Raw genomic sequence first — 26,513 nt, 5'->3', positions numbered from 1 at the left:
TGGGCCCAGCTTCCAAGGCCTCTCTTATTGCCTTGGGGCCTGTGTTTCTTCACTCCCTTGAGCATCCCTGGGGTCACACAGTGGGCATTTAGTCCTGATGGTTGATCTTTCTCTTCCCACTTCCCCTGTGGTCATGATCAGGCCTAGAGGTGACCCGGAGACCTCTAGACAGACACTAACCTTTTAGTTGGCATATTGGGTAGAACTTCCTCCTCCACAGAGTGGTTGAAGCAGCTCCACAGGCCTCTGGGAGGCTGAGGGCTGTCTGTCTTCATCCTGTACAGGCAGTATCTCTTAGTCAGCAGATTCTTGATAAACAAACCATGTGCTCAGACCTCTGGTGCAGGACTTTAAAAGCATCTGAGGGCTGAGGAGGTGTCTTGGTGGGAAAGAGCACTTGTGGCATAAGCATCAGTGCCTGTAACCTCAGCATTGTGGGGACTGGAGACTGGGGAAGCAATGGGACTTAGTGGCCATCGACCTAGGCAGGTTCCGTGAGAGATTGTGTGTCAAGGGAAGAAGCTGGAGAGTGACATGTCTTCTGTGTGTGCACACATGTTTCACTCACATACCTGCAGATACAAACATACAGTATGGTAGAGAATAACATTTTTTTTGTCTCTCTTTTGAGTATTTTTTGGTTCTAGATTAGTGTTGATAGGTATACAGAAGCTTTCCAGGAACTTAGAATTTTGAGGACTGAAGAGAATTCAGGACTTCTTTAGGTAACTATAATGCATAGATATTCCTCAAATCTGTTCTCAACATTCCCAGACCATATACCTTACTAAAGAAAAAAATCTAAAGCAAAAATGAGACTTTCATCTTCTGGTTCCTTGAGAAGGATAAAAATTGGTTTTAGATCAAAGGTAGGTGCAACAAGAGGAGAAGGGGCTGATAACCCATAAACAAGATAATTATTCTTTAGGTAAAGGAAAGTCAACTAACCTTCCTCTAAGTGTCTAACTTGTGGCCTGATGGCCCAGCTTAATGGGCCAGTCAGTATCAGGAAGGATGCTTAACAGCTCTGTTGCCTGGAGCTTAACCCAGTGCATAGCAATGCCTTCTGATTCCTCAAAGGGCCATAGATGGGGAAGCAAAAGACAGAAAAAAAAGGAGGAGATGCAGAGATGGAGAAATTGAATGAGAATGAAGGAAAAGAAAAAAAAAAAAGAAGAAGGAGGCTGCGAGGTAGGTGGTTTACTTAGTGCAGGGCTTGTACACAATCTTGAGGACCTGAGTTCTTTCCCCAGAAACCATGGGGAAAAAAAGGCATGGTTTCAGCACTGGGGAGGAGGAGTCATGTGGGTCCCCGGGGCTAGCTGGCCAGCCAGTCCAGCATATATGGTGAGCTCCAGGCTAATAAGAGACCTCCTTCTCACAAACAATGTAGGCAACTGTTGAGGGACCTTACCTGTGGTTGACCTCTGGCCTTCGCACGCATGCTCACACACTCAAAAGTCCAGCTCTTTCTGCTTAGCTCAACTTAATGAAAGAGTATCAGAGTTTGTTGCAAGGTTTGAACAAGTTGGAAAGGGCTGGTTTGAACTCTGACTTAACAGTGGACTAGTGCCCAGAAACACTGAGATTTAGACCCTCAAACAAAAGAACTCCATCGCTAGGAAATAACCTACTGTGTGGTTTCACAAGCTTAAGTATTAGTTTTTAATAATTTTAGATATCTCTAAATTAAATATTTATAGATTTCTGTTACCGATGTTTCTAGTGTTTTGTCAGTAATTTGAGCTAGAAATTTTAGAGTACCACCTGACTTTTTGCTTAATATTGGACCTGGCAGTTCACATTTTTGGACAGATAAAAGGAAGGTAAGAATCCTTTTCTTGGGGGAATGAGAGAGCTGATGTCTTGCACTCGTCTGATTTAGCTCAAGTACTCATCCTATGTTAGCACGCTTCAGAAAACAAGGCTTCATGCATTGCATGTTCTGCTGTCCATGATGTTTCTGGGCTCAGAGTTATCCACTGTTCTCAGCCCCTATTTATTTAAGGGCATGTGTTACCATGTGATCTGGTCCTTGTGGATTACCCTCTAGGGATCATACACATCTGCTCTAATTCACGTGCTGCTTGTCAATCATCTGTTCCCTGTAGTCTTTGACAGAAGGGCAGCCATAATTTCTCTGGGGCAGTGGTGGAAAATGGATTCTCTAATGAATTAAGCTCCAAGAAAATGAAACATTTTCTGTCTGTCCATGGAAAGCAACATTTTATCTGTACCTAGTTTGGATCAGTAGTTGACATACACATATGCTCAAATATCACTTTTTAATCTGAGAATCTTAAAAGAAGAATACAGTTGTTCCTGAGTATCTGAGGCCTATAGGTTCCAGCAACCCCTCCCCCGTCTCCACAGCAATATTGGTAGATGCTCAAGACCCTTAGAGAAAATGATGAGGTGTTTGTCTGTGACCTGCACATGTCCTCCCACATACTATGTCACCTCTAGATTACTTATATAAGCACAATGTAGATGCTATGCAAATAGTTCTCACGATGTGTTGCTTAGGTAATGGTGACAGGAGAAAGCCCTGCACGTGTTTAGTATAGACAGATATTTTCCAGGAGCTTTCATCTGAAAGAAGGCGAACCTGCAGATACGGCCAGCCATCACAGGTAAGGAGGGCAGATTTTTCCGTTGGTTATGTGTGTGCTTCTCACCTGGAGTTAACTTTTATTAATCTTTTGACAATTTTACTTCATACTTTTCTCCTGCATCTAATTCTACACATTTTAAAAGGTGATTGGCCAGTTTCATATGTTGTCATACGTCATCCCTAAACATGATATCATGCACTAAGAAGGTTTTTTTCTTCAAGAACCACAGAACCATTTTCATGTGTAAGAAAATAGAAATTTCATAATACTTACATTTGGTCCACGTTTAACTTACATTTCTTTTATTGTCCTGAGATTGTCTCTTTTTTCATTTGTCTGTGTACAGGTGTATGTGCAAATTCATGTACGTTTTATTTTAGGATCCAATCAAGGTACAGAGTTTATATTTAGTTGTTAGGAAAATACCAATTTTTCCTGGCTACTACAAGTTCAGTGTCAGGCATTCAATTTCTGCTATCAGTTCTCTTGGCTTAGATGGCCTCTTAAGAGAGTTTCAGGCAGAGTACTTATATAGTATTTTCTTTTAGACAGTATAATGCGTAATTAACTTGAGACCCTTTGAAATAAATATTAACGTTGTGCTTAAAAATTTGAAAGCGTAAGCACAGGCGTTCTCTTTGTAATTGATACCCGAGGGCATCTTTTTTTAATGGAACAAGGCAGGGAATACTTGTTGGGTTTAGATGCGTTGCCTGCTTATATTCTCACGTGTTTAGAGAAGATATAAGTATTCTGTTTGCCTTCATGCAAAGGAGGACATGTAGAAAATGTAATTTACATGGCATTTACATTTTGATCTTTTTGATAGGACGATCAAAATAGAGTGTATCCTCGGAATGAGATTGAATACAATGCACATTTAGTTCCTAACACAGCAGTGAACGCTATTAAAATATTTAAAAAACAAACTGGTCTACTTGAGTACGTGCCATGCTTTCATAAGCCTTTATACTTTATAAGCCAGCAGTGGCTTCTTGTTTAGCACATTCAGGATTTTCTGCATCTTAGAACTTGCAAAGCAAAGAAGACCGAGCGGTGTTTTCACTGCTTAGAGGTGCTGGGGAAATAACACGCGAGACGATCAGACAAAAAGCACAGCTTGTATTTATGCGTGAATTATATGCCAAGCTAAACTACAAACACTCTGATGCCCCACATGCCACACAAAGAATATAAACCCCAAGGCCATTTGTCAAATTATTTAATTTATTGTGTGTGAAAGTCAAATTTGCATTTATTATGTGTGTGTAGAAAAAATACATTGGTTCTCAGATTCTTCTGAGAAGCCTTTTTTTTTTTTTTTTTTTTTTTTTTGCTTAGAAGTAGCAATATCAATGGACTGGCCTTTAATATGCTGCCACCAAATGTCCCGTTATCTTAGGACTGGGGAGGGACCAGACAATGATGCAATAGTTTATTATGACCTTGACAGTAATTTTCCTAAATCATTCCTTCTGTAGATTTTTGGGGGTGGGGTGAGGAAAACATTTGTTCCTACTGTGTCAAATGCATCTTTAATTATGGAAAAAAAAAAACCCAGCAAAAATCCAAAACCCACAGATATCTGCGCTAAATATGTTTAGTCACCCTTCCAAATAAGCTTCCCTCTCACCAAAGAGTCTCACTTAACATGATTTGGTTAGAGTTTCGAAAATGAAACAGCGGGAGGGAGCTGTGTGTTGCATTTGCTTTCTCTCTCTGGCTGCATTAGCAATTCCTCCAGTGAATATTCATTGGCTATCTCCAGCCTGGAGGATGCTGAGCTGGGTGCTGCTCATTAAGAGCCAGCCAGAATGGTCATCCTGCTTCTGCCAGTCTGCTTATCTAGGCCAGTGTGCCTCTGTCTCTCACTTACCGTTTCTCTGCGGTAACTAACGTACTCTTTCTGAGGTTATCGGAGGACAGGGAAGGGAAGGTAATGAAATGTAAACTGAGCTGCACACCCACTCCACCTCCTGTTTCTCTTATCTTTGTGTGTGCCTTCCAAATTTGGTCCTATAACACTCCATGGCCTCAGATTATTTCAAGGGGGATTTGTGAGTTTGCTGCTTCTGGGTGAACAGTGGTTACTGAAGAAGGTTTCATGAACTGCAGCCTGTGGTTGGCACTACGGAGCATGACGTAGTTGGCTCTGAATCTCGACACCATTTTGTCCTAAAGGGCAAGTCTTTGGATTGTTTGTTCTTCCTCTATAAGACTGGTAATAGCACGTATTAGTTACTTTTGTAACTGTGGGACAAAATGCCTGAAAGCAGCAGCTTCAGAAAGGGGAGGTTTATCTTGAGTCCTGGAGGGGATTGCAGCTCATCCCGGTGGGGAGCTTATGGATAGTCGCATGGTGGTGGCTGAGCAAGAAAGCAGATGGGCTGTAGTTCTCAAGGTCCACCCCCTAGTGTCCTGGTGGGTGTGGGTGTGGTGGTCGTAGTGGTACACATATAAACCATAACCTGCCAAACTCACAGCATCAGGTAAAGATGGAAAAAGTCTACCACAGGTCTGGCACAGAGCTGACCTTCAGTAGACAACAGTGCCCTTTCACAGTGGGAGTGTTTTGAGAGGTGAAGAAAAAATACAGACAGATGGGAACACGTAGTACATGAATAATAGCAGTCATCCCCATGGAAAAGCTCATATTGGAGTATGCGTGTGTGTGTGTGTGTGTGTGTGTGTGTGTGTGTGTGTAGTGCTAGGGACCAAACTTGAGGCCTCATATATGCTGGGCAAGCACTGTCTCACTGAGTGACACCACTAGCCCTACACTAGTTTTTCACACAGTAGGAAGAAAGACAAGAATTAGCAAACACAGAGAAACCATGAACGTGCATTTGAGCACAGGCTAGTTCATAGCTATGCCCTGTACACCAGGGAGCACTGCGAGCTGCCAAGGATCCGGTGAGGAATGGTGTGTTAATGGATTGGAAGTGGTCCCTAAATGGATTTTAGCTGCTGTTGCTTTTACGCTCTCCCTTCCTGCCAGCCCCACATTTTTCCTGGGGGCTGACCCAGCACCCTCAGCCCCTAGATGAGCCTTGGCACAGACATACCACACTATGTGTGAACCATGTGGTTCTCTGTCTGTGTCCACTTGGGAGAAGTGTTCTTTCTTGTTTACCTGATTGTCCCTTGAGCCTGCCACTTAGATGATGCTTAGTTAAAATTAAGCTTCTCTTCGGGTCTGTGATCATGCTACCATTTCAGAGTTTGTATTCTGTATTTAATCCTCATGCAGCACAGCACCCAGCTGGGTTTCTTCTAGGAAGGCAAGCAGAAGTTGGACAATATGGAAGAAGCTAGATGTTGGCTAGGCTTTGGGGAGCCTAAAAGGTAGTTTATCCAAGTCTGAGTAGCAAGGGGTGAAATGTCCTTATTTATGGGCTAGGCTTGTGAACCCCAATCTTGAATTATGGGATCCAGTGTTGTTGCTAAAAGGTTCAGTGTAACCAGGTCACCTTCCTGAGCGGGGCATTCCTTCCCCGTGTTTGCATATTTTCTTCTAAGTTTCATTATATTTTGTAAAGCAGGAAATGTTTTTTCCTTAACAGGAACCTTACAGAGATTAAGTGGGTAGGAGATATTTGTAAGCCTCAGTACGTCAAATGAAACTTATTAAGTACCCACGTGACATTGGTGACATAGCCTAATATTTTTCAGAGACTGGAGAAAATGTCACAGTCTTAAAGGTGACAACTTTGATGGAAAGACATTGGGTCATGCTGGAGTTCTGAAGAACACCAATTAGAGCATGCCAGCCTGCCTTGATGTTGCATATGCCAGTGGAAGGAGTGTCTTTATTCCTTGACGTAAACATTTATATTAAAGGGTGACAGATTTTTCCTCCTCATCCCCTTTTGGGCCCTCTCCTTCTTCTTTCTCTTGATGATTGAAAAAGGGACACTTTATATTACATAAAATGTTCTAGAACGAATAAGAAATGTTTGGATTCTCAGGTGTCTATCTAGCCACTGAGGAGATTTGATTCATGGTAGAGAACTGGGTTTGCAAACCCTGCGTGGAATTCCTACACACTTGAAAATATTTCCAAAAGGTGCCTTTGATGTACACCTTCTATCTCCTCACAGTGATGTGTTTGTTATGGAATGGTGTGAGATTAGCAAAGATTCCAAGATGAAGCACAGGAAATACCTTCTAAGTCCTGGTGAAATGAAGGTTGACCTAAAATATAGATGTGTGTGCTTAAAGGCTTATTGATTATATGTCGAGGCTGCTGTAAGGGCACATTGTTGTACGTCTTCCTTGAACATTTTCAGATGAATGTTTTACGATGTGGTTCCTGAGAAAGTCAGGAAGTGAGAAAGATGCAGACATTGCTGTGCACACAGTACCCTGTCCTCCAGTGCCGGGAACCCCTTGCAGTCTCTCAGGAAGAGGTTGAATCTTGTTTCCTTTCTGTTTGTGCTGTAGTGTAACCAGGCCGATCTGGGCTTTTTGCACTAGAAGTGGGATCTTGAGCAATATTTATGAGCTGAGTGTCCAGCACAGTTCAGAGCCTGAGTAAAAAGGATTGTTATTGATTCTTCTGTGCTCAGATTTGCTGCTGGAACCCAGCATAGCTCCTCTGACAGACCAAATGGCTCTTCAGCTCTCTGATTGAGACTGGATGGGGCACTGACATAGCTGTGGAGGCAGAAAACTGTGAAAGGACCAGGCTTAAGTGTCTATGATTGTTTATTGCGGAGTTGGGAATCCAATGTTAATTTTATTTGTATTTAGCTTTGCATTTTCTTAATGGAGCCCTGGAAGGAGAGGCCTGGCAGTGTTTAGCTTCTGTTTACCTTGCTATAATCTCTTGGCTCATTCCCACTGAATTCTAGGAGGGGCTAAAAGGCAACCAGTACAGTGGATACATCCTTAAATCACATAGACCAGTAGACGGGTGGTCTGTTGCGTTCCTGCTTCAGCTCAGTGGTTTAAAAAGATCTTAGACAAGAATCCTTGATTAGCTCCCTTGATGCTCGTTATTCATCAAAGGCAGATGCAAACCAACACAGAGAGCTTGGAGCGAGAGAGTGGGGGTACTCAGCCAGGGGCTTACAGATCTGTACTACAGGGACACTAATACTGAATATGGTCTTTAAAGAAGACTTCATGATCTATTAGCTGGCCAAGAGAATGACTTCTACCAAATTCAGGCAAGGAACAAGAGCAGTTGCCTTCAGTCAGCGCATACATCCATAGAGGAGGCCTGCTCCCACTGGTAACCGTCCCCTCCAGAGGATCCAATGCTCTCTTCTGGACTCCTCACATACATACACAGCCACAATAACCGTAACTAAAAATAGCATACATAAATATTTATCTAGAAAGAGAGGGCCTGCTCTACTCACAGGTATTTTAAAAGAAGGTTACCTGTAACTTCACCTTGCACGTGTATGTCCACGAATGGACACATACAAGTGAGTGCAGGTGCCTGCAGAGGCCAGAAGAGGGAGGTGGATCCTCACAAGCGGTGAGCCACAGGACATTGGTGCTGGAAACTGAACCAGGATCCTTTGCAAGAACAGTATTGGCTGCTAACCTCCAAGCCTGCTCTCCAGCCTCCATGGATGGATTCTTGATGGTTTGATGCTTTGGATAGCTTATGGCATTCTTTCAAGGTTGCTCTCCCACAATCTCTCCAGGTTCTTAAACTTTATGCACCCCATCTTCTCTCCACACACTCATCCCTTAGCCCTTCCCGGGTCCAGCCTTTTTTACCAGGATTTCCCAGTGACCTGACTGTTGCTGCCTAACCTACCCTTTGAGTATCTTTGCACTTAGCCTTCCGTATTCTGCCCATAATACTTTATGCATAGACACATCTGGTCATACTGCATTGCCTACAGAAAAGAGCAAGTTAGATTTCTGACAGATGTTCACAATCATCTTTCTTCTATGCTTTTTTCAGTCCCCTCTCCATCTAGCCACACTGGGCTGCTGGCTCTGAGGCCTTTATTGAGTTTCTTAGCTGAAGTCTCAGTGATTTCACCTGCAGAACAGATATCATTATAGACTGTCTCTTAGAAGTAAGAATTGATTAGCATTATAGATGAGCTTAGCAAAATTTTGAGCACACAGTAAGCAGTAAGGGAACAGTTGAGACTCTTACCATGATTTACTTAAAATCTATTTATTCTTGCTCATGCTATGACTCTGTGTATGAGTCACTTTTATCTTCAAAGCTCTGACTACCTTTGTGAAACACACTATGTTAGTCAACTGTTAGACTTTTCCTGTGTGTATTCTTTATAGCTTTTGTCTTTAGTCTTTGGCTGTGTGCACCTCTGGTCATGTATATGCCTGTGTGTGTTCTACAGTATGACCATGGAGGTTGGAGGATACAGCCTCGAGTGTCAGTCCTCACCGTCCACCTTGTTTGATGCGACATCTTTTGTTGTGCACTGCTTTATGTGTAAGGCTAGCTGGCCTGTGAGTCTCTGGGGCTTCTCCCAATTCTGCCTCCCATCTTGCCATTTCTTCAGCATTGTTGTAGGTTTTATACCACATTAATTATTAATTAATTAATTAATTAATTAACTTTTAGTTTTCATTTTTCAAAACAGGGTTTCTCTCTGTAGCCCTGGCTGTTCTGGACTCTTTTTGTAGACCAGGCTGGCCTCAAACTCAAAAAGATTCACCTGCCTCTGTCTGCCAAGCACTGCATTTAAAGGCTTGTGCCACCACATCTGGCTTTACCACACATCTTAAGGCTCATCTCGAAGCATAGTTACACGTCTGATTTTTGGCTGAGATTGGAACCTGGAGATTCTCAGCCTGGGTGTGGAGGTGGTCTTGGGGCCAATGGAAGGCAAGTCCACAGCAAGAGGTTTGCATTTTTAAGTGATTGTTGTTGGCAAATATGTTCACAGTGAGTGTTGCAATATTATGAAGTAGTGCTGGATTGGCATCACTCCACGAGGGAGGGCATGGTCCCCAATAAGAAGGGTTGCTACTTGAGATTCCAGCCACAGTTAAGGTGTTCTCTGCTACTTGCATTCCTGACCAACTGGCTGGAAATTTCAGAGTGATATCAACTCTTTCAGATATGATAATTTAGATGAGTCATGTAACTCAGCAAGAAGCTTGGGGAGGCATGATAAAAGTACATTGAATGAAATCCTCAGTAAATTAATTAGAAAAAATTATTTTGTCATCAAAGACACAAATCAAGGAGCTGAGTGGGGCTGTGTCTCACTGGGTAAGTGTTCGCTTCATAAGCACAAACACTTGAGGTCAGATCTCATGTAAAAGGCACATATATGTGCCTGTTGGGAGCAGAGACCAGGGAAGATTGCTGAGGTTTGCTGCCCAGGCAGCTTAGACAAAAAATGGGAGCTCTGGGTTCAGTGAGAAAATCCAGTAGTGAACAGAGTGACAGGTGAGTGACCTAGCATCCTCCTCTGGCTGCTCTATACCTGGGCATGGGTGTGTGCACTTGTACATCCATGTGCACAAATACAACAAAAGGGGGGAACCCATACAACTCAACATCTCCCAAATACAAAGGCACATAGGTCAGAATCTGGGAGAATCCTGGACATGGTGATGCAGTGCTTTTGCTCTGTGGCACTAGAATTTGTTACTCTTGCCTCCATTCCCCCTACGCCCCCAGCACACACATGTGCTCAGCAGCCAGGACTCCCTACCAGGTTCTGATATCCAGAGTATTTACTGGGGTTTCATTACTTCAGTCCAACTAATAGAGTCATTTGACATGTGATTGTTCGGTCTCTAATCCCCTCCACTCTCTGGAGGAGGTCAGCTGACATAACCCTACTTAAAGCCCAAATGAATTACATGGTCTCTTGGAATAGCCAGCCCCACTTTGAGCTGTCTTGACAGCAAACAGTTTAGTTTGGTCCATGGGGCTCATGAAGGACAGAGGCAATCCAATTCCTTGGGAAAGTCCAAGTATTTAAAGTATGCCTGTCAGAAACTAGAGACGAAGGCCAATTAAATTTCTTTCTTTACAATAGCTGCGCTCCACCTGCCTTTATCAATGTGGTCTTTGTTCATATCACAAACCTTCTTATCTCATACGGCATAAGATTGCTATCTGTATTTAGTCACTTAACAGAAGTTAGGAAACACACACACACACACACACACACACAGAGAGAGAGAGAGAGAGAGAGAGAGAGAGAGAGAGAGAGAGAGAGAGAGAGAGAGAGAGTTTGCTGCCTTTGTAGGAGGACCTAGCCACCTTAGGACCTAGAGACCCTCAGGAACTCTGTAGATTTGGCCTTATAAACGAATCTTTTCTATAAGCGTCCTTGAGGGCAGAGATGGTTCTAATTGTTTCTGTATGTTCAGACATCTGCTGTGTGTTTACATGACGTCTAATAGAGAAGATTGTCCAGCCAGCTTTGTCAGGGACACAGTGAGCTTTTTGGCTCTCAGAGCAATATCGCTCAGCTTTATTCCAGGCCCTTCTAGCCAACAATTGACTCAATGAGAATGCAGATGTTTCTGTCCATAAGAATCCATGTGGCAATTCTTGCCAGAACTGGCCCTGCTTGAACTGATAATATGCTTGATCAGTAACAAGCTCTTCTGATGAAGTGAAATGCTGACATTTATAGCTAGACTGTTCATCACTGATGTGCACTTGAACAATGGCTGACAAAGACAACATTTTAAAAAGTAGCTTATGTAAATTACTTTTTTATATGACTGTTTTCCAAACGCTTAGAAGCAAATCCTGTGTGTCTCCCCCCCCCTCCGTTGCAGTGATAAAACACTCTGTCAAACAAAACTTTATGAAGAAAGTGTTTATTTTGGATCACAGCTCAAGGGTACATACAGTCCATAATGATGAGAAATTAAGATGGCAGGAACTTGAAACAGCTGGTCACATCACATCCATAGTCAGCAAACAGAGAACAACGAATACTTGCTGCTGCTTAATCCTTTCTTTGCTTATACAGTTCAGGATCCTGGCTAGGGAATGGCACCACCCACAGTGGGCAGGTTGTCCCAGCTCAGTTAATGTAATCAAAATAACCCTCCACTGGTATATCCAGAAGCCTGACTATGGTAAGATTCTAGATTCTGTCAAATTGACAATTAGCAGCAACTGTCACAATGAATTTTAGGTAAAAGGCTGAATACACATTCATTTGAATATTATGCATATGTTCTTGGAAATATGTTTCCCCCTGAAAACTTAATATACTTAGGGATTAATGAATTCATTCATTCAAGAATGATCTATGTGTTTGCATGAGCACATCCACATGTGCTGTTTTGCTCCTCAGGTGCATCCCATTATATATTTTGAAGTAGGGTCTCTCACCAGCCACACAGGTTAAGCTACTAAGCTAGTGCTTTGCCTGTCTCCACCTCCCTAGTGCTCAGATCACAAGTATGCTCACTTCTTGTTTTTTAATGTGAGTTTTGGGATCAACTTCCAAGCTCTTCATTAATGGAACCATCTCCAATCTCCTCTATTCTTTCACGGAGCAATTTTATTTTCTTGTGTAATTTTCTGTCTTTTTCCATTTCCAGAACTTTACAGACAACTTAGTGGGATCTGTGTTTCCTCACCCCCATCTCTCCGATTCTCTCTCTGACTCTGTTTAAGGTCTTTCCTGTTGCCAGTGACGCAGTTCTCCGATTTTCTTAACATTACGTGAAATTCTATTTAAAGTTTGTAGATGCTTTAGGCACATAATAATTAAGGGTTATTCCTGTCGGGAATAGAAACACCGTATTAGCACAGTTCTTGCTACAAGGCTGCTAAAGAAGGATCCTTGTTTAGAGGGTTTGCCTCTGTGCTCTCTGTCTTTTTAAATGGTTCTTATGTAACACTGGGTTTAATTGCCTGGGAGTCTGGAGCTGGTTTATTTGCGTTTCTCTTCTGTTCCCAGCACCTGGAGGCTGAGTGGTCTGTGCTCTGGACGTGTTCTACTAAATGGCCGGCTGGCAGATGTTGTTTCTTTCTCCAAACAGCGGTGACACAGCAGATGAGGAATAAACACATTTGGGGACTTTAAAAGTATACCGATTCCAGCCGACTATGGTGGTGCATGCCTATAATCCAAAAAGGGGAGAAGGCAAGCTGGGGATGAGCTCTGCTGGTAAAGTGTTTGCCTAGCATTCCCGGGCGTCTAGGCTACATCCTCAGCACTACATAATCTGAGCGCGGTGGCACATGCCTTTCACCCCAGCATTAGAGAGGTAGGGGCAGAAGGATCAGGAGTACAAGGTCAGCCTTGGCCATATTGATAGTTTGAGGCCTGCCTGGGTGAAACTGTCTCCAAAAACAAACAAACAAACAAACAAACAAACAAACAAACAAAAGACCAAGGGAAAAATTGTAAAAAGCGCATTTATTCTGGGTGGGATCCAGTAGTCTTGTATTTGACAACAGGCTTCCTAAACTCGGTCTCCCTCCCTCCCTCTATCCCTCCCCCCCTCTCTCCCTCTCTCCCTCTCTCCCTCTCTCCCTCTCTCCTTCTCTCCCTCTCTCCTTCCCTCCCTCCCTCCCTCCCTCCCTCCCTCCCTCCCTCCCTCCCTCCCTCCCTCCCTCTGTTTCATATCCCGGTGGATTGGGAGATACTGTCACAGAGGATTTAAAAATTAATTCTGCAGTGGGAGAAGACAGGTGGTCACATAAAAGAGCCACCTAAATGGAGGAGGGATCAAGTGATGCTCAGAGATGAACTGGGGAATATTCATGCCCTCCCATCTGCACCAACACAGACACCAAGGAAAGTACACAAGCTCCGCAAGTACAGCAGGCGTGGGTTGGGGACCGGCTAACGGAATTCTGACAGAAGCGCTGCATGTGCTAAAACAAAACACGTCTAGCAGGTGAATCCATGTGCAGGAGAAACCTGAAGGCAAAACCGAGTGGGAGAAGGATGAGAGAAAAGAAACGCAGGCGGCTCTGGCACAGAACTGCGCATGCTCTGCACGCTGGACCTGGAACCCCCCCCCCCCTTTTTTTTAACCTTTCATCATTTCTCCCTGATGAGCTATCAGCTACAAGGATAAACGGATTGCCAGTTGGTTCTTTGCTTTGTTTTGGTTTATAATTTCATTCTTCTCAAGTTGTTTTTGAGTTAACTTGGAAAAAACTAGGTGGCAGGGTAGTGGTCATAATATAATGACTTTGAAATAAACGGTTTCAATTCTGCTGAAGTTAAGAGTGAAAGGGGAAAGGGAAAATGTCCAGTCAGAGCACACGCAGCCTTCAGGAAGAATTTACAATAGTGTACCAGAAAGGGAAAGGCTCTGCTGATCTAGCCTGGGCTTGAGAATTCTGTGGACAACAGCCAGGAGTCATGTAAACTCTCCCTACTATATCTGTTGGCACACAATTGACATTTTATAAAGATTTCCCAAGCAAACAAAAGAAGGTATGTTGTCAGTTTTTCAGTACTGTAATGAAATACCTGTGATAAGTCATCTTACATAGATAAAAGGTTTATTTTGATTTAATATTGAACAGGCCAGCTCACGCTTGGACGGACCCCACTGCCTTTGAACCAATGACAAGGCAGTCCACACAGCAGAGGGTGTTTAGCAGGACAAAGCTCTTTATTTACCCCACAACCAGGATAAAAGACAAAAAGAAGGCATGTCTTAAGTGATCCAAGAGCCTCACAGAGCCCCACTATCTCCTGAAAGCACCAAACCAGGGGACTAAGGCTTTAGCCCACAGACCTTTGGGGGCACTTAAGACCCATGCTATACCTGAAGGAATGAAAATCGTGACTCAAGCTGGGCGACTTTAAATACATTTAAGTTTAAAAGAAAATACATTTAAGTTTAAAAGTGTCCATTGTTTCAGAGGGAGAAAGGGGAGACCGAACTGTTAATGCGAAAAGCAACATTGACCTGAGCTCCTCTTAGCTTCCTCGGATCAGATTAATCTGGTAATGCAGTGTAGAGACGGATGGCTGAGAGCGGTGGCTGCTAACATTAGGATTACACCAGGGAAAGGAGCAGCTAAAAGTGAAGGAATACTCAAAGCACTTATGTGCTGAGAAAAAAAAAATTCAGTGCAGGGATTGAAAGGTAGGGCCTCGTACATAAGGCATACTTTTACTTCATGGTCAAGATGAAAGGGGAAAGGGCTGAGCTCAGCTCCCAGCCCCTGAAGGGACATGAACCATGTTTGATTTTTATTATAAATGTCATGATGATGAGAGACAAAAGGAAGAGATTTGGGTTCCTATGTATTCTTTCGTCTTTAAGAAGCATATAATTACATTAAAAGTGCATTAATGTCATTAAGGAATTAAAGCAGGGCTAAGGGTATAGCTCAGTGATAGAGCACTTGTGTGATTCCCTAGTCCTAATGAAAAGCCTAGCATTGGAAAATGGGGAGGAAAAGAAGAAAATATAAGGCCATTCTTCATATGGTAAGAAGTTTGACTCTCTAGGTCTAGAGCATCTGGGAATATTCTTTAGATTTTGGTCCTGGGGCCAAAAGTGTGGCACAGTGAATCTTGGGACTTGTTGAAGTTGGACTCCTTTCCTCTCCATCCTTATGTTCCCCTACCTGTAAAATGGTGATGGACTAGACACCCTTCTGCAAGGTGAGGATGTTCAGTTTCTGTGGATGGCAATAAGAATACTTCCCCGTCTTCTGGTTCCCTGAAGAAATCCTGGCTATAGTCTGCCTGAATGGGTAACACAGGGAGGTATCATAGAAGTGTTAGCTATAATTATTATTGCCTATTCATTTCGAGAAGCTGTCGTAAGATTGAGCTTTGGGGATGGTGAAATTTTCCATTTAACTTTTAGAAAGGGGAAGAGACAGATTGTAGAAATCATTGCCTAATAAGTGTGACATTAATTCCTGGCAAAATTCTCCCATGGCTAAGTGCATGGGTGGTTTGGGAAGACTTCAAAAGCCCCCACAAGCCTGTGCTACTTCGTCAGGCTTACTGTGGCGGAAAACCACAGACCGATGCTTCTATTGTAGAAATAGTAGCTCACCATTTCAGACATTACAAATATAGGGTGTGTTTAAAGAGTGGATACTTTTCCAGGATAGGTGGGAAGTCCTCCCAGACCTCTTTTCTTGGCATGAAGGTGGCCAGGTTCTCCTGTGTTTTGTATTGTCTCTTTGTGTGTGTCTGGGTACTAATTACCACCTTTTACAAGGGCGCAACTTTGTTGCAATGAGGTCTCCCTGATGGCCTCCTTTTTACTTCTTTTTAATTTTTCCCCCTTTCTCTTTTTCTCCTTCCCATCTCCTACTTTGTTGCTAGGGTATCAAATAGCCCAGGCAGGCTTAGAACTTAGTGTAACCAAGAATGACCTCTAACACTGCATCTTCCCACTTTCATCCCCTAAGTGCTGCACGTCCAGAAATGTGCCATCATGCTTGGGTACTTGGTTACTTCCGTAAGGACTTAACCTCAAAGTAAAGTTACATTCTGAGATATTATGGTTAAGATTTTAGCATATTTTGAAGGGCATGGAAGGGGAGGGAGGTATTCCAGCACATCTTTTGGGTTGGGAGTGGGGAGATAGACATGGTTGAATCCATAGCAGGAACATTTAAGATGAAGTCAAGCAAAGCAAAACTAGCTTCATGTTTGGTGGTATGAAAAATATACACACGGAGAACTTCAAAATTCGAAGAAATCATTGAATATTATATTTTTAAAAAATATCAATTGTGCTTGTATAAAGCTTAAAAATTGAAGAAGTACAGGCTTTCTCTGAACTACAAATTGGCTACTCTGATGGTTAACATCAGTTGTCAACTTGGCAGGATACAGAGTTACTTGAAAAGGAAGTCTCAGCGAGGAGTTGTCTAGATTAGACTGGCTTGAGAGGGGTTTTCTTGATTATATTAATTGATGTGGGAACTCCAGTGCCTGCATAGAGGATCCTGGCCTGTATGCGGTGGGGAATATGAGCTGGGTATGTCTGCTGACATTATTCAGTTTCTGTTTTGAATTGTGGATTGATGTGACCAACTGCTTCAAGCTCCTGCTGCCTGGACCTTTAGCTGTGACAGAGGTACCTTGAACTGTGACCTAGAGCAAACCCTTTCTCCCTTAAGTTGTATTTGTCAGAGTATTTTATCACAGCACCAGGGAAAGAAAGTAAGGCAGCCTCAATTCCCACTTCAGCTGACACACACACTCTTCTGAGTCGTTCTTTTCCAGGTGTAACATTTTCTTCCACACAGGCCCTTCCCTTGGTGCATAAGCTTGAGAAGCAAGCAATTAGGAAACTGTTTTCTGATGGATTGTTCCTGCTCATGGGAGAATGATATTAAAATATTTATAAGGAAATGAATTTCAGTTTCAAATGAAAAAGGCAAGAAGAAATATGGCCAGGGATTTTATAAAAAAATTGGCACAGCTCTTATTTCTTGAGTTTTAAGAGGAAGAAAGGAAATCCGATGGTGACCTTGGCCATAGTTCAATGGAAAGATTCTGGTGGGGAGATTTATAATCTTAATAGTCCACAATTTGCAATTTATATTTCAATTTCAAAGTTTAATCATTAATTTTACTCCGACACTTTCTCAGCTCTTGTCTCTGCCTTAAACGTATTGTTTTATTAAGTCATGATGCATTTTGTCTGTCTTTCAATAGTCGGTGAAGCAGACTTCCTTGAGTAATGTCAGTAGCCAGGGCTCCAGCAAGGAAGGAATGCCCGACTCTTAGTCCTTACTCTTGATCCTGTGATATGAAGTGGGCCTGCCCCAGTTTGTTTTCGGTGGACAGGATCTCAGTCAGCCCATTCGCCAAGGTGAACTCTGTGAGATAGAAATCTTATCCACCAGCTGAGTTAATGTGTGTTTTGAAAAATACTGTGTTCTGTTTTTTTTTTCCTCTCTCAAGCTTGCCCCACCCCTTACTTTGAAAACAAATCCCCTACACACACCCTTTTCTTCCTCTTCATCAGATCTGAGTCTTTCAAAGACGCCCAGTACTGCTAGTGTTTCTATCTCGGATTAGTTATGGTGGGTTACTCTTTGTACGTTTGTACAAAAGCACACTTGTACTAGTTTTTTTGGTTACACTTGCAACCACACTGGAAAGATGCCAAGTGAAAGTCATCCATGCCAGTAAAGAGCAGGGTACAGCTACTCTGCCAAATTCTACTGGTGAGTTTTATTTCACCTTTTCCCAGACAAATGTCTTCAGTCTCATCCTTCCTTATATTTCCTGTAGATCTGTTCTACTTTTACCTCTCCAGTAGCCAGAACTTGTGGCATGACAAATATTTTTAACTTTTCTAAAAACCGAAATACGGGGTCTGAGTCTAGCCTGAGGTTGTTACCTGTACAGCCTCTAGAGATGGCAGAGGAGGGAGGCTGGAGCCAGCTCTACCACCCTGGCCTCTGTTTAATCACAAGGTAGGTTTAGCTTCTGTAAAGGAACTAATGTAAGGAAGAAAAAAGGAAAATGAATTGTGGTGAATTGAATAAAAATGTCTGCCATAGGGTCTGTAGGGAGTGGCACTTTTTAGGAGGTGTGGTCTTGTTGGAAGAGGTGTCTCAGTCTTCCTTCCTGCTGCTTGTGGATCCAGATGTAGAACTCTCCGCTTTTCTTCAGGACCACGTCTGCCTGCACACTGCCATGCTTCCTATATAAGCCATTCCCCATTAAGTGTTTTCTTTTATAAGAGTTGCTGTGGTCATGGTGTCTCTTCACAGAATTAAAACAGTAACTTAAGACGTAAATGCTTCTAAATAGCTGGGCAAGTCAGGACTGGTGGCATATACCTAAAATACCAGCACTCGGGAGGCTGAGACAGGATTGGGAGGGTGAGGACAGTGTGGGTTAATTGGTGAGAATTGGTCATAAAACAAAAATAAAACAAAATACAAAACACAAAACCAAACAAAAATCTCAAACCAACAAAACAAAACAAAACCTCAAGTCTCTCCCAGACTCTAAAACAACAATAATCCCAAACCCTGAACCCTAAATCAACAAACAAAACCCTAGATAGCCAGCCGCGTCCTCACTGTGCAAGAGTTCTGGTGACCATCTACCTGCTTTCCTGAAGTTGTCCCATTTGGCCAGTTGGCTTTCTTTTTAACATTGGAAGTGGTGTTACCTATTTTCCTGTTGTAATTTGTTTAAGTGTTGCGGTTGGCACAGTTATCTGAGTTGTAGCTGTGTAGTGATTATCTGAGATCTGAGTGTGAATTTTTAAGTTGAAGTGTTAAATTTTTATAGGCATGCACAGTACTCAAGATTTCAGAAGCTCTCATGTATATTTTCCAAATTGGAATGCAATTTCAAAGTATTTAAGTTTCGTACAAGATTTAGATTTTTGAATAAGAGTTTGAGAAAAAGAATTTCTTTTTTTCTGTCTGTTAGGTTTAAACTTTTTTTTTTTTTTTTTAAGATTGGCTGTGAAGATTCATTTATGATGTTGAGACGTTGATACTCAGGGAATGAGTGTGTGCCATCTCTAACATTTACACTTAGAAGTTGTGCTGTGTTTTAAATTTCAAGGAATTTTTTTGGTTATACTTTCTTCCAATGTTGCACGTTGTGGCTTTCTAGACATATGGATGCTGTTGGAATTTGTAAATGCAGAAGACAGGACTAATGCATTCTATTTACTTTTAAAATTAGTTAATTTAAGACTGGGCAAGTATATGTGTCACTTACCTGGTTTATGTGTTGTTCAGATTGTGGATCGCTTTCTAAATTTGACTTTAGTGTTTGCTACAAAATAGCTGGGTGTACTTTCATTTTAAGAAGTTCACTTGTAATGTATTAAGGTTTATCACCTTGCTGTCTAGCATGTCAGTTAATAGTGAGGTACCCACTATGGAGATGGGAAAAGGAAAGAGAGTGATCTGTGAGAGAAGCCAGCTGATGCTGGGATAGGAGGTGTGGAACAGGAACTCTCACAAGGTCTGTGAACCCAGCTTCTTCAGTGTTTCCCACCCATGACTCTGGTTTTTTGTTAGAGAATTTTTTTGTGACCCAGGGAATATAGGTGTATAAGTTAGGTTTAAAAATCAAATGTTGACTGATAATAAATCACAGATTTATCATGGATCAGCAAGATGGCATAGAAGGTAAAAGCACCAAAAGCCAAGCTTGATGATCCTGAATCTGATATTTTGGAATTCACATGGTAGAAGGAGTCCTGAAAGTTGAATGCCTCTACACACACACACACACACACACACACACACACACACACTTGCACATACAGACATGTGCATGCTTGTGTACATGCATGCTCTTGCACACACATGGTCACACACATAATTAATAAATGTGTAAAAAGAGTTTTATTTTAAAATAATTATTTGATACATATAACTTTTACATTTCTTAAAGAGGAAGACAAATTTGAATACTAATGAGATAAACATACTTATTTATTTTTTCATAAAGAATTAAATGCTTGCTGACTATTTGAGATAGTAGGACCTAAACCATCTTCAATTTTTTCAAAATTTATTCCTGTTGTGTGTGTGTGTGAGGCTATGATGTGTTTTGAGTGTGGATGCACTGTGTGTCAGTGCATGTGCAGATAGTAGAGGACATCTTTCAGAAGTCAGTTCCCTCCTTCAACTATGGTCTCTGGAGATTGAACTTAGGTTGTCAGGTTTGCACAACCAGTCCATGTCTGTGGGAATGGGGGTTTGGGAGGGGGTTCGGGAGGTGGAGTCACCAACCTGGGTTACAGACTCTGGAGACCACCACTAGGGTGCAGATTTACTATATTGCGAAGTGGGTTTTTTTTTTTTTTTTTTTTTTTTTTTTTTTTTCAGCCTTTGGACCAATGGGGAATTGACAAGAAGCTCTGGAGTATCCAACTGTCCCACTGTCAGTATGGGGAGGTGCCAGGCTGCCATCAGCACCTGAGTGGATTTTCATAAAGATAATGGAAGCTGCCACTCCCCCCCCCCCCCCATTCCGGGCCCATTCTGAGGTTCTACTAGGTTTGCTAGGACCCTCTATTTTCTGTCACCTGGTAAGCTGGTGGACATGGGCACTTGTACTGTTCAGACTGTGTGGAACCCTTCCCCCCATCCACGGGCCCCACCTAGGGGCCACAGCAGTCACATATGTACCCACAAATCCATCTCACTGGCCCATCTGAAGCACTTTTAAGAACTGATTCTTATTTTGATTTTGTAGTTGAGAACACCTCTTTTCTTTAAAAAGAACCCACATAGGAGGTTTCCATCCTTGTCAGTGGTAAAGTCACTACTGTTCATGTAATGCAGTGATGTGACTTGTGTTTGCCTTTGTGCAGAAATGAACCTTTATCTCTTGAATGTTTGCTTAGTCATTGGATCTCAACCTTCCTAACGATGAGAGCCTCATGTGGTGATGACCCTCAACCATAACATTATTTTTGTTGCTACTTCATAATCCTAGTTTTGCTACTGTTAGATTTGTAATGTGCTTTCTGATGGTCTTAGCTAACCTCTGTGAAAGGGTTGTTTGAGTTCCAATGACATCATGACCTACAGGTTGAGAACCACTGGCTTAGATTGTTCCGGAGGGAACCCGTGAAAGTCCTGTGGAATGGTAGGCCTTGTTTATTCTACTTTCTCAATGTATCCTCTTCTGTGCCCTTCACTGATGGTCAAGAGTTGGGAGACCCCCCCTAGCACGTCACATATTTCTGAGTTGTCATTAGTTTTCCTTGGCTTGGCTGAAGTGTCCCTGTCACTTCTTGTGAAGGCAGCATATCACCTTGGTGGGAATGAATTTTGACAAGGAAACATTGTTCTGCAGTCAGTGCAAAGAGGTTGGCATGGTTCCACTTCTATTAATTTTCTTGTACAATTCAAGAACCTGTGAAAACCTTTGAATACAGCTTTTATTTGGGAGCCAATAAAAAGAATGCCATAAGCTAGTTTGTCCATCTATCGGCTTTGGGTATGACTTTTTTTTTTTTAACTAGAGGTGTGCAAAGTGGCCCTACAAAAGTTAATTAGGAGCCCACCATGACTTTGTCTTTTGAATGTTGAAACAAGGAAATTTATTTGCACAGCCAATTGTTCGGAAGCTTTCACAGCTCGTTCCCGTATCTGCCAACTTTTCCCACCAGTTTCTTTCCCTGGCAGTACACATGTCTGGGGAGCCATGTGGTTTGTTCTCTAGCATATATGACCTCACATCCCCTTCGTCCAAGCGCCCCCCCCTTGTCCAAGCCCATCGGCATTGTTCAGGTTGGTGGAAGAAGCCCCAGTGGGAGCCTGTCTCTTCAGTTGTAATTGGTTGTAATGTATTAGCAACAAGGCAAAGTCATTTCACATCAAAGTGACTTTTTGGGGGGGAAGTGGCAAATTCAGTTTTATAGGAGCAGCTGTTGTGTGCAGAATTTGTTGGGAAGTTGCTGAGAAGTGAAAGCCTGTGATACTTGGGTCTAAATCTCTAGTTTATAAAAGAGGCAAGCTGCAAATAAATAGGGTATTGAAATATGAAAAAATATTTTTGTAAATATGTGTTGGAAAATCTAGGCTCCCTCATTTTACATCTTAGCCAAAATCTTTCCAAAACTGCCATGATTTGGCACAGGGTGGCTTCCTTTAATTTAGAAGTCAATGACAATATGCTAAAAACAAAATATAACTTAGGAGAGAAGCTCCCCAAGGGCGAGGACGGTGGTAAAGAGTTGGAGGAGGAGCTAGGGCTTTGTCCCTGCTCCCTTTCCTGGGGCTCCTCCTACTCGGTAGTTTGGCTTCTCATGCCTTTCCAAGCTCTAGTTCAGTGTGAGGCAAGAATGTCTCCCTGTACTTTGTGATTTGGCACTCTCTCTGTATTTTTGTATTATTACTGTTGTTTTTATTTTCAGTGCTGGAGATGAACCCTGGGTACATGCTAGACACGTGTTCTTTAACTATATCCACAGCATCTTATTCTACGTATGTATGTCAAACGTGTATGTGCACATATGTCTGTGCAGGTGTGCTTTTCCGTGTTCCCATATAGAGACCAGAGTTTGATAGTAGGTGTCTTTTTCTACTCCTCTCTACCATATTTCTTGAGACAGGGTTTTGTTACGCTGGAGCTCACCATTTTTTTTTTTTAGGCTGGCTGTCCAGTAAGGCCCTGGGATCCTCTCGTCTTTGCTTTTCCAGAACTGGAGTCACACAGGTAGTCTGCCATGTCCATCCTTTCCCTGGCTGCTGGGGATACAAGCACAGGTCCTCACACTTGTGCGCCAAGCATTTAGCACACTGAACCATCACTGCAACGAAGCGAAATAGTCATCTCATGAAAGAAATCTGTGAATGAATTGATGTTGGGTAGCAATCACAAGACTGAGCCAGGAATTCATATCCATAGCCTCAAAGTCCAAACGCCTACATGGTCAGACAGCCAGTGTAAATGACTGAAGTAGACCATGAATAATCTGAATTGTTCTGAGTAATCAGATAGGACATCCTGGAAATGAGCCTACTGAGTGGATGGTGACTTGCCTCCTTCTGTGGGAGTTGGTTCTTCCAGCACTGGGTGTGGTGGGCCTGGGCTTCAAATGAACTTAAGTTTCCTGGGATTTATGAAGGAGAAAAGAGGAGGAAGAGAGGTTATCACGGGACACAAAGCACTGAAGATGGGTTGACAGTAGCTTTACAATAGAGGAAGAGGGTTTCCAGATTGAAACATGTTTAGGAAGAAAAGTTTGGTGGCTGTGGGTTGTTTTCAGATATGAAGTTAGCCAGGCATGATGGTGCATGCCTGTATCCCCAGCACCTGGAAGGCTTACCTAGGACTGCTGTGAACTTGAGGCCAGCATGGGCTACATAGGGAAGACCTTGTACCACAAAAAAATACATGACAAAAAAGAGGCCAAGTAGCCGTCTGTTACTTGAAGCAAGCACGGGGGACAGCATAGAGGTAGAAGCCCTCCTTTAATATCTAGCAATAATTTTACAAATTCCAAGAGAGGCATGGATCTGAAGAACAGATGTTTAGCATGTATACTATTCTTTCCTGCAATTGACGGGGCTGGTGACTGGAGGGCAGGGTCATGAGGTAAAGTCAGACTGCAGTGGTCTGAGTTGGGAGTGGGAGGTGAGAAAAAATCAGGGGGTGGAGACCCTGCCCTTGAAGAATTAACAAACTGTAAGAAAAGAGGGCAGAGGAGAATACCAGGAAGATGAAGGGTGCTGGGCAAGTCTCTACTCTGCTGAGATGACGGCTGAGAGCAGCCAGTTCTGAGGTGGAGGAGGTGAGCAACGGATGGTGAGAGTTTGCTAGCAAACACAGGAGGCCATGGGCCCAGCAGGGAGTGTGGGTGGGACAGGGCTTCTGCTCTGGGGTACACGTGTGTAGGATGCATTCATAGCTCCACTTTAGACACAAATTTTATTAGCAGGTGCCAAGGAAATGCCTCAGAAAGACAGCAAAGCTTTGCTTGCCTTCTTCTGGGTTGACAGCTCAACCAAACCCTCAGGCATTTGTGGAGCCTTGAATTTGTGGAGGCTGTAGACTGAGGGAAATCCAGGGGCTTCCCTGCTTAGGATTTGACATTGACTGGAGCTCTGATCCCTGCCTACAGAGTTCTGAGAGCCTTGCAGTAAGTGTGGTTGTAGCATCCTGAATATAACAAATCAGTCACTAAACAGCAGAAGCGATTATGAACTGCTGCAGTCATTCAGTCATATCTTTGGGTTGTGAGAATATCTAACTGCACAAGTACTGCTGTATCTAAAAATGTACATTTTTACTTTTTTTTTTGTCTCCATCAGTACATTTTACTCTGAGGTCTTTTCAGAGCATCTCATAATAAGTCAACAAACCTATTTCAAATGTGTTTGTTACTAAGCAACGGTTACTAAGAGCGCCTGTAATTAAGATGAAAGTTGCAAGGAAACGATGCTCAAACACAACACTCTTTCCCCACCCCCCCTACTTTCTGATAACTCGGGAGGGGTGGTATGGTAAAGTGAAAGGGGAGCTTTCAGCTGAGCTCTCCCAATGCGTGTTGGTCCTCAGCCTCTCAGCAGTGTGTGTGTGTGTGTGTGTGTGTGTGTGTGTGTGTGTGTGTGTGTGTGTGTGTGTGTTTTTCAGGTCAGGGTCCCTTTGTCTTCGGCATCTGGAAGGCACATTTCAGGTATGAGCAGGTAGCGCATGCGCTGGAGGCAGCTGCACAGCACAGCTGTGCGACTCGACCGTACACGGATGAGGACCGTGCTGCCCGACACATGAAGCTGTAGGAGGGATGATGGGCACACATGCCCACGTGAAACCAACACTTCCTGTGCAGTTATGACTGACCTAGATTAAGCAAGGATGTGGGCCTGCTGTGTACTTCCTTGAACAATGCAGTTTCTTTTTCTTTTGGGGATTTGTAAAGGAAGACTCAGATGAGTTTTTTTTTCCTATTCATCGTGCCTGGCTCATAGCAGGCATTTAACAAATGCTTCTCTTTGCCTTCCCACTCCATTTTATTCTAGAGACAAGGTGGCGGGGGGGGGGTGTTCAGGTTTCCATGGCAACCTGTTGTAGACTGACCTCCTTTTAGACCTGTTGTTAGATGCCCAATCCAGCAGTCTGGAAGGCCAGGCCTCAGCCAATGGAGGCCTTTGTAAGATAGAAAATTCAGGGGTATCAGCAAGCAGTGACTGAGGGACCATTTAGGTGTCTAAGGACATCCAGCTACCTGTGGTTGGGCAGAATGAATGTTATCCCCTAAAGGGCCTTCTCCAATAGACATTATTTTATTTGGCCTTTTTGCCTTAAGCTGTGCTATTTTGAGCCTTGACTTTTATTGTATTTTATTTATATGACACTGTGTGTGTGTGTGTGTATCTGAGAGAGAGAGAGAGAGATAGAGAGAGAGAGAGAGAGAGAGAGAGAGAGAGAGAGAGAGAGAGAGAGAGAGGAGAGAGAGAGATGCATGCATATGGACATGTTATTCCTATGTATGTGTACATGCTTTTTTTTTTTTTTTTTTTTTTCAAGACAGGGTTTTTCTGTGTAGTCCTGGCTGTCCTGGAACTCACTATGTAGACCAGGTTGCCCTCGAACTCAGAAATCCACCTGCCTCTGCCTCCCAAGTGCTGGAATTAAAGGTGTGTGCCACCACTGCCTGGTGAGTGGACATGCTTGTTTGCAGAAGCCCAAAGTTGTCTTTCTATTCATCCACTGTCTCTTTCCACCTTATTCACTGAGGCAGAAACTTGCAGCTGAACCCAGAACTTGCTGTTATGATTAGCTGCCTCTGTCCTCTGAGCGATGGAATTTCAGGCAGGTTATCATGCGTGCTCAGTGTTGGTGTGAGTTCCAGTGATCCAGACCCCAATCCTCATGCTTGCTGGGTGTTCAGAAAGTGCTTTATTCTTTATCTTTCCAGCCCTGGCTGTGAACTCTATGTTCTCCTCTTTATGTGGTGTGAGTCAGGTGACAGAGCTATTCTAAGAACTAGATATGAAAGAATATATGGGAAGGTACTCGTTTTAACCACTTAGTAGGTATTTCCTAAGTAACCCATGTATGTCAAGGCCTATGTAGGTTTTATAATATTTCATTCCAGAGCTAATGAATAGCTCTATTAAATTATTCTAAGTGGCAGTTTAATATTCTACCATATAGATGCTGCATAATTGATCTAACCATCTCCTAGTTAATGAAAAATTTTCAAACAATGCATGTTAGGATTTTTTTTTTTTTTTTTTTGATATCTTTGTCCTTGATGTATGTGAATGTTTCCTGGGGGAGAATCGGAAGAGATTTTTGCCAGGTACTAACAGTCAATAGCAACTTGCCTTTTGAAACAAGATGCATGGAAAAGACTCAAATGGACATAGCTTTGTTCATTCTTCCAACTTTACCTGTCTCCTAGATGAAACCCAGAATTTAATGGCTAAATCACGTTAGTTCTTTAGCCTATTTAAGACCTTCTTTTTATGGCTTTGGGCATTTTTACTTCATCCATGATTAGCCTTTTCCTTCCTCAATT

The 26,513-nt window shown here is 42.7% G+C and overlaps 1 protein-coding gene across 2 annotated transcripts in view; it reads left to right on the top strand.

The window, feature by feature from the left end:
- Nebl (nebulette) overlaps window positions 1-26,513 on the top strand; it is a 356,298-nt gene that overhangs the window by 3,213 nt on the left and 326,572 nt on the right. The gene's annotated exons all lie outside the window — the stretch shown is intronic.

The sequence above is a fragment of the Arvicanthis niloticus genome, chromosome 8 (assembly GCF_011762505.2).
Source record: "Arvicanthis niloticus isolate mArvNil1 chromosome 8, mArvNil1.pat.X, whole genome shotgun sequence".
In the NCBI taxonomy this organism is placed as follows: Eukaryota; Metazoa; Chordata; class Mammalia; order Rodentia; family Muridae; genus Arvicanthis; species Arvicanthis niloticus.
Note: the sequence above shows the minus strand (reverse complement) of the source record. Positions and strands in the feature narration are given on the sequence as shown.